Source organism: Pelodiscus sinensis, chromosome 14 (genome assembly GCF_049634645.1).
Source record: "Pelodiscus sinensis isolate JC-2024 chromosome 14, ASM4963464v1, whole genome shotgun sequence".
Taxonomy (NCBI): domain Eukaryota; kingdom Metazoa; phylum Chordata; order Testudines; family Trionychidae; genus Pelodiscus; species Pelodiscus sinensis.
The window spans coordinates 32,580,462-32,597,406 of NC_134724.1; the positions used below are offsets into that span (position 1 = coordinate 32,580,462).

At 43.1% G+C, this 16,945-nt stretch overlaps 1 protein-coding gene across 10 annotated transcripts in view; it reads right to left on the minus strand.

Annotated features, from left to right (window-relative positions):
• Positions 1-16,945, minus strand: part of SCAPER (S-phase cyclin A associated protein in the ER) — a 406,333-nt gene that overhangs the window by 377,469 nt on the left and 11,919 nt on the right. Inside the window, exon 2 of one of the 10 annotated variants that reach the window (XM_075897371.1) lies at positions 15,431-15,562. The exons of the other annotated variants lie outside the window; for them this stretch is intronic. The gene's annotated coding sequence lies outside the window, so the exon portion shown is untranslated. The remainder of the gene's footprint in view (positions 1-15,430; positions 15,563-16,945) is intronic. 10 annotated transcript variants of the gene reach the window in all.

Genomic DNA, 16,945 nt, shown 5'->3' on the forward strand with positions numbered 1-16,945 from the left:
AGAAGAGCCAAGAGCCATAGTTTCTCAGCAAGGAAAGGAAAGCATTGAAAGGAAAACTAAGACCAATGAAAAACTGGAAAAAACAAAAAGAGGGCTACGAGAAAGCAGACCAAAAAAAGGGAAAACCAATGCAAGGAAAGATAAATGGAGATACAATGAAGATTTAGCAACTGAAGCAGAAACTGCTGCTCTGAAAGAAAACCATAGACGTTTACTAAATGGCTGAAATCCTTTGTGCAAATTACTAAATAAGAAATTGATCAGTCAAAAGCAAAGATGAAATAATGCTTACAATTAACAGAAAAATAGATGGGCAGAGTCCTTTACCTCACTTCCACTCACATCAACTAAATAAATTCTTGCCTCACAACCCAATGCAACTGGGTATTCCACAGGAAAAAGCCTGACGAGGGTTGCCAACGCTCATGGCAATGGCATTGGGTCAGGAAAATTGGCCAACCTTAGCTTAAGTAAGAAGGCAGACTTTATATTATGGCACTACTGATTAACAGACTGGGGCCCTCTGAGACAGGCATAACATGCAAGAGATGGCTTTTTAAGAGGCTCCACTGAGACTGAACTTCTTTAACAATAAGATGATGGAAAATAAAGGAGAATCTTAATTTTTGTACACTGTTGAAAAAAGTGTTACCAAAAACAAAACAAAAAAAAACACTAACGACAACTTACCAAACAAAATTAAATAATTGGGCTAGGAAATATGGAACATTGTTCTTTCATGATTTTATTTTTTGCATTATACTGAAATCACCTAACATTTAAAATAGGACTTCAAAAAAGTAATTACAATAAGTGAGGGTCAGAGTCCACATTAATAAGCTATCAAGAGAAATCTTACGCATTTTAGTCTAGCTAAAAAATCCTATAAAATTATACTTACAAATTAACAAATATTTACTTACAAATATGTAACTTATAAATATTTGTACTTTTACTCCTGCAGTATGCCAGTCATTTTTATTTAAAATTATTTCTATAATGTACTTCTACATCATTTTCTATCTGAGGATTTTAAACAACTTTAAGTAATACATTTAGCCTGGAAGTATCCCTTTAAGATACTGTGAGTTGATAGGCATCTCCATCAAGTAAGGAAGGGGTATAAAGCTCCAATCTTGAGTCCTTTTAAAACCTTCATTCTTATCAAAATGTGATAATATAAAGTAAACTGCATCACCTAGGATCACTATGGACATTTCCACAGCCCCCACTGTAATTTTCTGGTCTGGAAAGAAAGTCTCAGCATGCAGCTTGCTTGAACAGACCACTGTTCCTGAAGATGAGTGCATCATGCACCTTTCCAGACCACCCTATATTTATATCTGTGAAACACCCACGGTGATCCACAAGCATCGGAAGCACCACCGAGAAGTGCCCCTTATGACTGATGCACTCTGAAGCAAGGTGGAGTGGCACTACAATGGGAATGTGTGTGCCATTGGTCACCTCACCATAGTTTGGAAAGCCCATGTCAGGAAAGCCAGTCATTATGTCATCCACATTTCCCAGAGTCACAGCCCTATGCAGCAAAATGCAATTTATTTCCTTGCACACTTGCGAAGTGCTGCCCCAATGGTAGACTTCCCCACTACAAACTATTTGTAACTGAATGGTAGTAATCTGGAGTGGGTAGGTTCCACAAAGCAATGGCAACAAGCTTCTCCACAGAGAGAGCAGCTCTCATATAGGAGTCCTTGTGCTACAGTTCATTGGCCAGCTCAGCACACAGCTCCAGAAAGGTTGCTTTAAGCTAGGGATGTGAACGACTAGTCGACGGGCTAGTCAACTAGTTGCTTCCCCTTCCCCCCTGCTGCCTCTCTCAGAAAGAGGCAGTGGGGGAGAGGGGAAGAGACGGAGGAGTGCTTCAAAGCAGCAGCACAGAGTGGAGCCCAGGTTCAGATGGGGACTCCCTTACTGACCCCGGGCTCCATGTGGTGCTGCCTCTTTGAAATGCCGCATGAAGCCTGACGCCGGACTCCCCACAGCATTTCAAAGCAGCAGCACCGCACGGAGCCCAGGGTCAGCAAGCGAATCCTCAGCTGACCCCAGGCTATACGCGGCTCTAAGTGGGGAACTGCCCTGCTGGCCCTGTGCTCCCTGCAGCATTTTCGCCTTTGAAGCTAGGGCTGTTGCTACACTTCAAAGGAAGAGGCACCCTATCAACTAATTGAATAGTCGATGCAAACTGCATCGACTCTTCAATTAGTAAAAATTTAACATCCCTACTTTACACATGGGAAAGTTCTATACCCACTGATCTTCATCCCACAGCTGTATGACAATGCGATCCCACCACTCAGTGCTAGTTTCCCTAGCCCAAAAGTGACAATCTACTGTACACAACTGATCAGTGACAGCCCAATGCAATGCCAATTTGGTGCTGTCCCTGTCATTTACCTCGACTTCACCAGAGTCTTTGTCCTCTGCTATTAATTGCGTTAATAGCTCTGCTGCAATGCGTGATGTCCTAAGCATATTGAACACAATTTCTCACAGGAAATGATAGAGTTTGCAGCAAGGACTGTCATTCAAGTGGCGTGAAAGCCCAGGGAGGGCTGGGAAGCAAAGAGGTGGCTGATGGAACCTTTTTCACATTCCCAAAATGCATTGTACTACATTGCGCATTCCCACAGTGCATAGCAATTAAAAGCGATGCCAGACATGGTGGGATGCTTACCCACATTGCTTTGCTCTTTCTGTTGACAGAGGTGCTAAAAAGGTGGCCAGGAAACACTGACAATGGGTGGCAGAAAAACAGGTTTCAGTTTTGGTGACTTTTGCATGTTGACAATGCTTTTGTTGTTAAGTCTTCCCAGTGTAGACATAGCTGCTGCCTGAAAAACTCAGAAAACCCCATCTTAGTGCCACTTCAGGGAATGATCTATCTGCTGAAGAGGCAGGACACTTTACATGTGATTTCCTATAGCGTAGGACTAGGAGCATGTTACCTGCAACTATAGGTCAAAGTGTTAGAGGCACAAAGTGTCACAGGTGCACTGGGATGTACATATGCCCCACTGTGCGCTGTTACAGTTACATATTATCATGACTATTTCCAGGCTTGCCTCTACAAACACTTAAAGGGACACAAATAAACCCTAAGATAACTGCAATTGAAAGAAATAAAACAGATTCTCTTTTTTCAGATTGTTTACTTTGTTGAACTGACAGCACATTGTGTTTAGTCTTACTGTTTTGTTGCTAGGATGCTCCCTCTCGAACTCTGCAAGAGGGAGTTTACTGTTAATCGCAGTAGCAGAACTCAAATGGAAAGGCAGGAATTAACAGTCAGGTATGTACACACAAAGGGGGAGGGAAGTGCTGGCTTGAAAAATGTGGGGGTGATGTTCTTAAGCCCTTGCAAAAGACTTTTTCAAAGGTAAACAGGAGAGAAGAAAAGCTCCTGTAACAAGTTTAAAGTACATTTTAAAAATTCAAAACATATAACTTAGAGTGCTCTGGTCAAAAGTTAACTTAAAAGTTTAAATTACAATATGTAATCTGCTTGTGTGAGCAGATCCACTGAAGTCAACATAAGCATTCATGTAGTTAACTGTTTGCAGTCCGTGTTGAGAAAATGAACCAGAAAAAGTTAATAAATTCAATATTTTAAGCACTGATAGTACAGTTCAAAATGTTTCCTGTATTATGTTTATAACTTAAGACCTCCAATCTTGTAACCATTTCAGTCAATGAGCATTCTCTCCTTTAATAACCAAGTCTTTTAAAAATTACTGCTGACTGTACTTGATGAGCCACCATAGTTTAAACTGTTTAATCTACGCAGTATGAAATGCAATAAGTATGTGTGAAAAAAACCCTGCACATTATTTTGAATTTTTGTTCCAACAATATTTTAACCTAGGCTCCTATCATCCTCTTCAGTAGATTGTTTCAAAGCCACAGTGTGCCATCTAGTGCTACACAGAGAATTACTGTAAACCAGACTGAGTCCTTAACAAAAGAAGTACAATTAAAAAGTAACTGAGCTGCAAAGGAAAGCTAATATATGAAAAAGGAATGAGTTATTTAATGTTGTTCAAAAGGAACTCCAAGGAGGGCAAACTCAAAAATGGGGCCTATATTAAAATTGTTGCAATTCATCTTAGTTTAAAACTACAGGTTGAACCTCTCTAGTCTGACACCCTCGGGACCTGACCAGTGCCAAACCAGAGAATTTGCTGGACAACGGGAGGCCTAGAGAGTCTAGGGCATTACCAACACTTCCTCTGCTTATTGGACTCTTAGAAGACATTTAGGGGTACTTTAAAGCATAACAACACCACAGATCACTGAGAGCCAGATCTAGTGGTGGTGAACAAACTTTATGGAACAATGGGAAACTTGATCACACCTATGATAAATGGTGGCAAGATACGTTTTGTGGGCTGGATTTGGCCCACCAAGCCACTAGACCCGGCCCACAGGCACCCTGCCAGGACCCTCAGGAACATAGCTGCTGCAGTTTTAAACGCAGGACTGCTCCGTGAACTCCCTCCCCCAGCCCAATCCTCAGCTCCTATTGGCTAGCAATAACCAGCCAATAAGAACTGACCCTAGCAATCTCTCAGCTCCTATTGGCTAGAAACAGCCAGCCAACAGGAGCTGAGAGATTGGCCTGGAGGACAGGAGCAGCGCAAACCTCTCCCCACTCCTGGAACTGAGAGCCACATGGACGGAGCAGCCTGCAGTTTCACGCGGTCTGGGAACCCTGCCTGCCTTTGGGTGCTGCAGGACTGCTGGCTGGGAGATGCTTAGGTAAGCACCTCCCAGCCAGAACCTACCTCTGGCACCCTTACCCCAACTCCCTCCCCCAGGTCACCATCCAAACCCTCTGCATCCCCCTGCTCCAGGTCACAATTCCCTCTCAGACCCTGTATCCCCTTCTACACTCCTCCCCCAAGACAGAAACCTCTCCTGAACCTATTCTCTTTTCCTGACTCTATACTCCAACCACTTGCCCAGGTCATAACCCTCTCCTTCATTCAAACTCCCTCTCAGACCTCACACCATCTCCTGCACCCCAGTCCCTTACTCCATGCGCCTTTCTGCACCCATTCTCCATCCTAGACCCCACACCTCCTCCACAGAAAAGTGTGGCCCTTGACCACTTTCCAAAATCTTGGAGTGGCCTCCCCATCAAAAATTATTGCCCACTCCTGAACCAAAACCATTTCTGTACACAGATGCTGACATACCAGAGAATGCCAGACTAGAGAGGTTTAACCTGTACTTGTCAGGAAATGTTAAAAACAGACAATACCTGTGTCAGTCCAAAATAATATTTTAATTTTTTATTCTACTCCTGCTGAAGAACTTAAAATATGCTCAGAGGCTGGCTTACACTACTAATAGAGGAGTTTATAAACTATCAGCACAAGATGTATTAAGGAAAGATGCCCAAAGTTTGCCCAATCAAGCGACCTACAAGCTGGTCAGGAATGAGAGGGCCATAACAAATATGCATAAACATGACAGTCTGCTCTCTTTACACTCTCTAGGATGACAGTTTATGTCTTGTCAACACAAGCAAGAGGTACCAGTTTAACATGCATCTAATTTTAAATCATTGTAAACTGTTGCAAATATCTGTATGAACATTATTTCAGTATGAATTTAGTTCCATTTAAATTAAACCAATTTCTAACCGAATTCACCTTGCTGAAATAAGCCAAAATAAGACTATTCAAGAAGTCTTTTGTGCTGCTGTAACTACATCAATATAAAATCATGGCTTTAGTTAAAGCAGTGCACTTTCCTTTGTGAATATTCTCAAAATTGAGAAAAGTGGTGGGCTGTATTGCAGAACTTTGATCATATCCACATTCAGATTTACTCTGAAAAATTGTTGATTTGGGGTACTCCTACTTTTATAAGGAGTAACTCAATTTCTGACATTGCCTGGTCAAATTTACGGTACCATAGATGCAGCATTGGCACCTTAGCTTCCAGGAGACAACTCTGCTCCACTCTGACCACAGCTTGCACCTCTACTGCTCTGCAGGTAAACAGGTAAAGGCCCAAGAAAGTTTGAATTTAATTTCCCATGCGGCCAAAATTGCAAGCACACCTCAGAGCAGGCAACACACCTGAGCAGCACAGTGGCCATGACTTGCATGACTTCAAGTCCCAGGCGCTCTAGTTCCCAGGGGCGCAAAAGAGCACCAGTGTGGAGTGTGCAGGAGATCTTGGACCTCATTCTCTCCAAGTTCCGAATCAGCAAAAGAAATGGCGCTATCGATGCAAAGATTGCAAAGCCCGTTGTGGAGAAAGGATATTCCAGGGATCCCAAACAGTGCTGAGTTAAAATAAAGAAGCTGAAGCAGTCATACCACACAAAAAAGGAGGCTAACAGATGGTCTGGTGCATCACCGCAAACATGCCGCTTCTACAACCAACACCGACGAGGAGTCCTGTGGCACCTTATAGAGTAACAGATTTATTGGATGTCCCATGCATCTGACGAAGTGGGTCTTCGCCCACAAAACCTTATGCTCCAATAAATCTGTTAGTCTATCAGGTGCCACAGGACCCCTCGTCGCTTTTGCAGATTCACACTAACACAGCTACCCCTCTGATACTCGCAACCAACATGTTGGGGTGGAACCCAACCAACTTTCCAAGCCTGACTGTGGAATCTGGCCAAGACACTCCTGGCAGCAGCATGGAAGACAGTGTGATGGCAGAGAGGGAAAAGTAGAAGGAAGAGAACAGCCAGGTTGCAATCAGTGAGAGCCAAGAACTTTTTCTAATGTTGGAGTCAATCCCATCCTCCCAGAACGTCTCCCAGTCAAGTACTGATCCTGGAGTGGGCACTTCCGGTGAACTCACAATTTGTTTTTTTACTACAAGCTATGTTTAAGGAGCAGATGTGGTAGAGGAGAATGTTCTTGAAGGAGATGCAGGCAGAGAGGAAGGAGAGGATGGACGAGAGGCAGGAAAGGAAAGCATGCAGGGAGCTGCAAGCAAGCCAGCAGGAGAATCTGACTTCCTGGGGGCAGTGATGGAGTGCCTGGAGAAGAAACCCCCACAGGACTTCCTCCACCCTGTGCAAAATAACTCCCTTCCCCCATTTCCATAGGCTACACCTCAAGGGGCACCAGGACATGGGAGGAGAGGGGGGAAAGAGACTCAAAGGCAGCCTCACACTCTACCTCCAGGGCCTCAGGAGGCAAAAGACTGTCCTCCTCATGTTTCTGAGTTGTCCCCCCCCCCCACACACACACACACTTACTTTTTGGGTTCCCACCATGAAATTCTTTTCTGTCTCTGATGTCTTTCCTAATAAAAACACATAATCTCTGAACAACAGTATCTTTTATTGCTTGTACTGCAAGGGTGGGGTGGGAGATTAGAGGAACACACTGAATGTAGGGGCCCCTTGTTGAAAGTAATGTGCATGACTCTCAAAATGGCCATTCATAAAACAGTCTTTCAAAGCCTCTGATTTGCACTGCTCCACGTTGTGCTCTCCTTATTGCCCTGGTGTCTGGCGAGGCGCTCTGCCTCAGCCCCCACATTGCCAGATAACTTTCCCCCTTGCTCTCACAAAGATTATGGAGCACACAACAGGCTGCCATCACAAAGGGAATGTTGCGTCCAATCTAGTCAATAGACCAGAGCTACTCAATTTTGGAAGCCCCGGGGCCACAATGATACAATACATTCCAAGGGCTACAACTTAAGTGTGGTTGCATATGCATACAAATATATATGCAAATAACTTTTCATACTGATGGACATGAATACTAAGATAAGGCAAAACTACACAACACACAGGCCCCATTTGAGTCAGTTCTGCTGATGTTTATAAAATGCAATATTTACCCAATTTCCACCCATATGACAGCACTTTTAATGACCAATGACAGTCTAGAAATTTAACTACTAAAATGCATATCAACTGAAGACCATTATATTGACTTACCGTTGTGGAGCATGTTCCCAGTGGAGGCCATGTTCAAAGAATCCCACCTGTGGGCCATGTGGTGAGTAGCCCCGCAGTAGACTTCTAAATCTTCCCGTTAAACAACCAAAAAGGCATTCAACCACCATTCTGCATTTGCTCACCCTTTAATTGAACTGCTCCTTACTGTGGTCCATTAGCCAGAGGAGCAAGGGGTAGGCTGGGTTGCCAAGGATCACTATTGGCATTTTTACCTCTCTGATTCTAATTTTCTAGTCCGGGGGAAAGTTCTAGCATGCATCTTTCTGAAGAGGCAGGAGTTCCTAAAGATGCACACGTCATGCACCTTTCCTGACCATCCCACATAGATGTCAGTGAAATGGCCTTTGTTATCCAGTAGCATCTGCAGCACCATTGAGAAGTACCTCTTGAGGTTTATGTACTCCTTGGCAAGGTGGTCAGGGGCCAAGATGGGATGTGTGTTCCACTTATCGCCCAACTGCAGTTAGGGAACCCCATAACAACAGAGCCATCCACTATGGTATCCACGTTTCCCAGAGTAACAGCCCTCCAAAGCAGAATGGTATTGACCGCCTTGGCTACTCATTTAACAATATCCCTCCACTGTATACTTCCCCACTCCAAACTGATTCCCAACTTACTGGCAGCTGTCTGGCATTGTAAGCTTCCACAGGACAACTGCCATGCACTTCTCTATAGTCAGAGTAGGTCTCCCTTCGGGTGTCCTTGTACTTCAGGATGAGGGAAAGCCATTACCAAATTTCAAGAAAGTGGCCTTGGCCATTCAGAAGTTTTGCAGCCACTGCTGACCGTCCCATACCTGCAGTGCTATGTGGTCCCACCAGTCTGTGCTTGTCTCATGACACCAGAACCGGCATTTGATGGTTTTAATAGGACTGAAAGCTGGCTACAGTTCTATTCACTGAATGGAAGGGCTTGCCTGTACAGCAAGCTGATGTCACCCTGAGATGGAGAAGATTCCTCCTCTTCCTTGAGTGCCATGCGTATGCTCTCAAAATATGGTAGATATCAACATAACAATGTTTTGAGGCACAATGGGATCTGCGAAAGAGGCCATGCTTACAATGCTATGGTGTCTGCACAGGCAACACAGGGCCTAAAAAAGGACGCAAAAAGGCTGTTTCCCATTGACCTCAAACAAAGGGAGAGGGAGTAGATGAGCGCATTATGGGATGCTGACAACATGAACCCATAACCACCCGATGCACTGTTTTGGTCCCAGTGTGCATCAGGTCCCCGCGTGCATCCAGAATATAAAGTGGCAGAGGAACAGCTACCTACAATGCAGTGCTCTCAAAGTCAACAGCAGTCTGCCTAATGGGGATGCGCAACTTTGAACTATGTTGAATTCTTTCCGCAGTGAGGACATGGACCTTCGACTCTGCAAAATCGGGTGACCAGAAATTAACCATAATAGATTCCACCTCATCTCATAGTGTAGATCAGCGGTGGGCAATAATTTTTGTCCAGAGGCCACTTCAAAAAATTTGGAAATAACCCCACGCCATCCCAGAAGGGGCAGGCCTAAACAGGAAGGGGTAGGGCTCCCCGACCCCCGGACCATGATTGGTCAGTCTGGTTCTGGAGGCAGGGGAGCATGAGAAGCCTCCTCCAGCCCTGCGAGGAGCACATGGCACTTTGAAGTGCCTCGGGCTCCTTGCAGTGCCGAGGCAGGGCAAAGGAAGCTTCACGCAGCTCCCCCGCTCCCAGGCTCTGATTGGCCTGGGGGTGGGGGAGTGCGTGAAGCCTCCTCCACTCTCCTCCCCACCCTGTGAGCAGCGCGTGGCGTTTCAAAGTGCCATGTGCTCCTGGCAGGGTGGGAGGAGGCTTCACATGCTTCCCCACCCCTCGGCCAATTAGGGCCTGGGGAGCAGCAGGGCCGCTGCAGGCCCGATCCACCCACTTGGCTGGCTGGATCCGGCCCACAGAGGCCCTTTTGCCCAGCCCTGGTGTAGACATTGCCCTAGATAGAATGAAGTCATCATTCACCCTATAGTGAGGGCTATTCAGCTGATGTTAAAATCTAGAGCCCAAAGACCAGTACAGTTTTGAAATATGCATGTTTTATCCATTACTGAAACTTCTGGAGTTACAATAATCAGTTAACTAATATGAACTACTAGAAACCTCACTAACCCTTTACATATTAGGTCTGTGTTATTTTCTTGCATCTTTATTTCACTGCAAATAGCTAACATGCACTCAAGAATATTAGAGAGCCCTTTCACAGGGGTTCTTTACTTCATTAACATTTTCTGTATACATGTACTAATATTTCTCTGGTTGATTTCATCCATCTTACACTGTCTAGCAAATATTTAACCATGGCCTCAACTATGGTAAGGTAGACTAACATACCAAATTAATGGACTGCATGGAAGTCAGATATGCTGATCTGTTGGCGCAAGATAGTAGAGTAGGAGGTCACTAGTAAATTAAGGATACAAGTTGGACCAAGTATCTGATGAAGACAAAGGGAAATGCTTTATGGAATATCAGAGTGACAACACTGTAGATGATGGCAAAGGTAGCAAGAAATACTGAAGTCCTTTTCTGTTATTTCTTACTTGCATTTTAAAGTTGTGTGGTAGACAGGGGTGAAAGCAACTTAAATTTCTTACAAAATTTCTTTCCTAGCATAACTCCCCCACTCCTCCTGCCCCGCCCCCCGATATCCCCTAGGGAGGGTTGTGATAGGACAGTACCTGTAAAAAAATGTAAGTGTGGAATGGAATGCAGGGGGCTCAGGACAGTGTTGGGGTGTGTGCAGGTGAACTGAGGAGGCGGAGCTAGGCTTTGGGGGAGCTAAGGGCAAAGGGTGGGGGACACAGGAGTCAGGGTAGGGGGTCGGTGGCTCAGCAAGGAGTCAGAGAGCAGTAGTCAGGACAGGCGATTGGGAAGTATGGGAAGCTCAGGGTAGGTGTGGGGGTGCAGGAGTCAGGTCAAGAAGTCTGGGGGGTTCCTCAGGGCAGGTGGTTGGAGACGTGGGGGGACACTTAAGTTGAAAGTGCAGTGTGGTTGCCAGATCTTGGGACAGCAGAGACCACATTGCTCTGGCCGCCTGAGCTGGCCAGAAGCATGCTGCCCCAGCCGCCTGAGCACCCAGAGTTGGCCAAGGTGGTGGGAGCTGTAGCTGCCAGTTTCTTACCACTGCGTCCCAGTGCAGCTCACCAGCTTACTTTCACCTTTGGTGATGGAGGTGTGTCCTGATGCAACTTTAGCTATCAGTAAACACATTTTAATGAGTTAATACATATTGTTCTACTTTCAAATATTTAAACAGAAAAAAATAAACCTTAAACAGAAATAAAAGACCTGGTTATTGGTATGAGAAACAGAAACCGAAACACCGAGGCAGGGAAAGAGCAAAAACTGAATTGTATCTTCTCACTCTCCCCAGTCATGTACACACCCTGAAATTTTGCAGAGCAGTTAATACTCTCTTCAGTTAGGGACCAAGCATTTTTGGCAAGCTGCTCCCCTGACTTCTGCTAGAATTGAGGGTGCACAATATGCAAGAGAACAGATTCCTCACTATTAATGGTCTAGAGGATTTCCTGCAACAAGTCACGGATAAAAAACAGACCTGTGCAGTTGAGCTTTTTAAAACTGTACTGTTCTTCAGAATTGGAAAAAAATACTGCAAAAAGAGTTAGAATTGTAAACAGTGCCATTCTTATTGTTTGTAGAACTTTGGCAAATTACTGCATCACATTAAAAAGGTACTTAACATATTTGTTGAAAGTCTCTTGCTGAAAAAATTGTTCTTTAAAGTCTTTGAACAATAGACTCTGGCATATAGTAGAAATAACTGAATTTTCTATTAAAAATATCATTTCTTAGCATTCCCTCAAGACAAATATAAAAAAGTATCTAAAGAAACTGTCTCAGAAACTATTTTCCTAGTTACATATTCCCAGATAGTAATGCTAATAATGCTTTTTCTTCCCTCCCCATCCACAGTATCTGTTGGTTTCATGATGAAGAATTTATCTTCTGGGAGATCACACAGAGTTGTGAACTCCTTTTTAGTGATTTAATCCTATGCTATAAATCACTGAAGACGCTCATTTATGGTATATGTCAAACTGAGGAAGACCATAATAGAATTTAGCCAACAGACATTAACAGAAGTGCATGAAATTAAACAAAAAGATTAATTTATAGGTAGAGTTTAAATTTAAATCTTAGTTATACAGACTGAATCTCTCCAATATGGCATGATTTTAGTTAGCCAGATGTCTGTCCACTTTTCATGGGTATGGCCAAGTTTCCCGCAGTCCCATAAAGTTTAATGGCCACCAGCCCTGGCGCTCAGTGTTCTGTGCTGTTATTTAGCTCTAATTTACCCCTAAATGTCTTCTAAGAGCCTAGTAAGCAGTGGAAGTGCTGGTAATGCTGCTAGACAACACTGACTTCCCATGGTTCAGCAAATTTTCTGGCTCGGTACCTGTCAGGTCCCAAAAGTACCAGAAGAGAGAGGTTCAACTTGTATATCTTTATTTTATGGCAGACTAATTCATATATCTGATTCAAACCCATTTAAAAAATAGAATCTTTCTTTGAGCTATTTCTTGAAAATATTAGTTGAAAGCCAGTCTCAATTAATATAGTATTGTATCATTGCATCAGTTGCTTAACTTTAAAATGTCCATGTGTTGATAAAGTTGTACAACTCTTATAAGATCCAGATTTACCTAAATTTGCCAAATTAGCCCAGTAGAACTCATCTTAAAGTAAAATATCTTGTTCTTGATTTTACAAAGAGCATTTTGTTTTTTGCTTTAAGAAAAACATGGTTTTTTGCTTTGAGAAAAAAGAGCAGTATATTTTTAAATTGAGATGCAGCTACCCAATCTAAATTTCTAATTTTATGATCTCCAGATTACAGCTTACTACAATAAATATAATTTAAACTAATATTAGAGATAAAAGAACAAAACTTTTATGATTAACTTATTTTTTAAAGATAACAATAGCATAAAAAGGGTCGGATAAGAAACTCGCATTAGGTCTTCCTTTCAGTTACACATGTATTACCTTTTAAAAAATGTTTTATTTGATAAACTACTTTACCAACTACATCTTTACAGAATTAAATTTGACAATGAAGAACTAGACTTCGACAATTTCATAATTAACTGACATTGACATAATTCATGTTTTTATTTCCCCTTTATATTTCAAAAGCATTAGTTTACAAATTAGTTATGGTTACTTTGAGACTGCATACTAGGGATGTCAACAAGTAGGCAATTATACGATTAACCAATAATCCAAGGCTTATCGGTTAATCTTGTCGACTACTCGCATTCCCCCACCCCAAAGTTGGTGGGGGAAGCAGGAGCTGATGCTGGGGGGGGGGGGAGGCTTAAAAGCTGCCCCCCCCAAGCACCAGCTCCAGGGTGCCACTTCCCCTGCCATACTATCAGAAGCCGGGGGGCGGGGGGCGAAGGGGAGGACTGTCAGGAGAGGCTGTCACAAAGCAGCCGGGGGGGGGGGATGTCGAGCTCCCTATGGACAGAGGCTGCTCCACATCTCATGGAACAGTCTCTGTCTGCAGGAAGATCGGACCCCCGAGGACAGCGGCTGCTGCCAAACCAGACTCTGTCTGTGGCCAACCCAGGCTGCCACAGACAGAGGTTGCTTTGAGGCAGCTCCCCTCTCCCAGCAGCCTCTGTCAGCAGGGATCTTGCACCCTCAAAGACAGGGGCTGCTGCAGGTAGCAGCTCAGAGCTGCAGGCAGCCAGTCTGCTTGGAGAGCTGGTTTTTAAACTGGCTCCCTTCGTGGACCAGCTCTCACCTGCAACCCCGCATTGCTGCCTCTGATAGAGAAGGAGCAGCGTAGGTTAGCAGGAGGCTCCCTGAAAGTAGGGCCAGAAGTGCACTGGCTGTTGGCCCCGCCCCGAGGGCTATCAGATAGTTGTGTAAGTACAAAAATTTAATGCGCTTACACAACTACTCAATTACCCAATATCTAACATCCCTATGGCATACTACATCACTGCAAAATTTCACTAAGAAAAATATTTATATTGTTCTTGAAGATACATTAACTATGATTAAAACAGGCTGCTCAAAGATAGAGCATACATGCAGAAGTAGAATTTATATGCACATTGGTTTTCTATTATAATTAACTATGATAAACTTGTGACAAAAAAATTGCTAGAAGTTGTCACTCTTAGTTCTTAACAAAAATGTTATCCAATATTAACAAAATAAATCTTTGTGTAACTAATCAACTGAGCCAGGAATTGCCAGCTTGGTTCAACATTTGCTTTCCAATCCAGAGATCACTTAAAGCCAACAGGTAGTAAAGATGTTAGATACAGTGTAATTGAATAATCGCGTAACCTCATCAAATTCTAACAGTTACACAACTATTCGATAATCCCTAGGGGCAGGGCCAACAACCAGTGTGCTCCTAGCTCCCCTCCCAGGGAGCCTACGCAATCCAGCTCCCACCTGCTGCCTCATGCTGCTGTCTCTAATAGAGAGGCAGCAGTGCAGGGTGGCAGCAGCACCTGTCTCTGTGTGGGGGACTATACAAGCTCCCCAGTAACAGAGGCTGCACCAGCAACCCACAAAACAGGCTCTGTCCATGGGAAGCCCAAAGTTCTGAACTAATATAGTACAAATCAAACAACATACAATTTGTGACAAAACAGGCAAAATCTTACTAAGATTCAGATGTAACTACCAGCATTTTATAGTATAGTTTGATACTTTCAAAAATGCTTTTAATATGTAAAATTAAATAGAAAATAATTTTAAAGTTACAAAACCAAGAGTTCAAAAAAAATTAGGAAATGTCAAAATACGGTTTCCTACACAACCTTTTTTTATCCCCTTGTGAGGATACATTAAGATAGACCCATGGTGCCCAACACACTTGCCACATGTGGCTATTTGGCTGGTTGACTGTGGCTAGTTTGCTATAGCAGTAGCCACTGTAGTGACTACTGCTTCAGAACTGGTTTAACACCAGAGATAGACTTTAATTACATGATCACATATTGTATTTTTCAGAATACCATTCAATGCAAAGCAGGCATGGTGTTCACTGAATTCAAGATTTTTTATTCTCTTTGTATAATGCCACGCTCCAGCCCACTTTATCACACATCAGACAAACCCTGAAATGAATACATAATTCCTACATTTTTCATGGGCTTTTCTATGGGGCTCTCAAAGCACCTCAGTGCTTCAAAGACATTAATTAACATGTCTTCACAACACTGCTCTATCACAAGGTGGCATATTATCACCAATTTACAGATGGAGAAACATGACAGTTATTCAGGCCACAAATAACAAAAACTTAAAAGGAAACCTGTACAACATCTTCTAAATATTAGCCTGATCGCTTATTTTCATAACTTTGTTGTAATAAGCCTTAGGCGACGTCTACACTTGCAAGTTTTGGCGATGAAAGCGCTGTTGACAGGCAAAACTCACCAAAACTGAAAACTCGCCAAAAGGGTTTTTCTGGTACCCACTGTTGACAACTCATGGCCACATATGTAGCTCCCTCATCGCCAGAAAGATATGCATTCCACAGTACTTTGTGTCACCTTCACTCAGTAAGCCCTGTGGGAATACGCAACGGAGCACAAGGCATGTAGTGATGTGAAAACTGTCCCATTAGCCAACTCTTCTCTTCAGATGTGCTTGAGTATCCGTGGTGAGCATACACAAATTGCAGCCTTCTGGCCCTTATCATGAGCAGTGTGCAGAAGACATCATGCATTGCAGCAATACCTACTTATGGACCTGCTAGTAGGCAATGATGACTCTCTGTATTCGTATTCAGAGGACAATGAACTGGTATGTCATTAGGCTATGGCAGGCCCAGAGGATCATTGCTTTTAGGCTAGGAAAACCAACTGAGTGGTGGGATCACATTATCATGCGGGTATGGGATGAAGTGGCTACAGAATTTTCAGATGCACAAAGAAACCTTCCTTGAAGTGTGTGCTGAGCTAACCCCTGGCTGATACCCTTTATTAGGTCCATGGTTATTGTTGTTTAATAATCATCCACCGGCTCTCCTTTATCTTATAGGAACAGGGGTGTTAATTGCCCATTTCAGCTATCTTTCCCAGACATGAAGAAGAGTGGTGGTAAATTCAAAAGCTTGTCTTTTTCAGGAGCCAAAGTTGGTCCAATAAATATATATATATATAAACACCTCACATGCTTTTTCCTCTCTAATATCCTGGGATCATCATGGCTACAGCACTAAAAACACCCACTAATTTTGGATGCTGAATTTGAGATGCCTAGGGATTGATTTTTCTCTCTTAGCATTTGTATATCACCTTTGACAGTAAGTTCAAAGCACAGTTCCAGTCAATTTCAATTGCAGGGATATAATGTTTGGCCAAGTGACATGATATTTTCCCTATTTGCAGTCCCCAGCCCTATTCAATATACACTTTCCAAGTTCAAATTGCATGGCAACTTTAATTCCGGCATTTACTGGCTTAATTCTTGACTTTGCAACCTGAATGTTCCTTTAGTTTTTTTTTTTTTTTAAACTAAATTTTTAAAGATATTTAAAAAAAAAAAACAACATAAAAATCCATTATGTGTAATCATATTAACTCCTACGTGGTCATCAGTAGTGTTGGCACCTTTGATCCACAGCCCATACATCTGGATTGTGAGTTGAATAATTGGTAATGGTAGTCTGTTAGCCTTTATGAAGGTCAGTCACAGTGAGTTTGATATCTATTTGCTCCAGGAAAGGAATGCTAAAGTTCAAGAATCCTGGTTTCCATCCCACGTTCCACAGGGGAGGATGATATAGGAGCCAATTTTTTTTTAAATATATTAGTCTACCCTCTTCCCTCCGTAGGGATATTAACTGGCAAAGACAGTTTTATCCAGTACAAAAGTAATACGCTAATTGATGTGGAAATAAAGAGCAAAATTCCCATTCACTCCAAGAGGGCCAAATTTCACCCATAA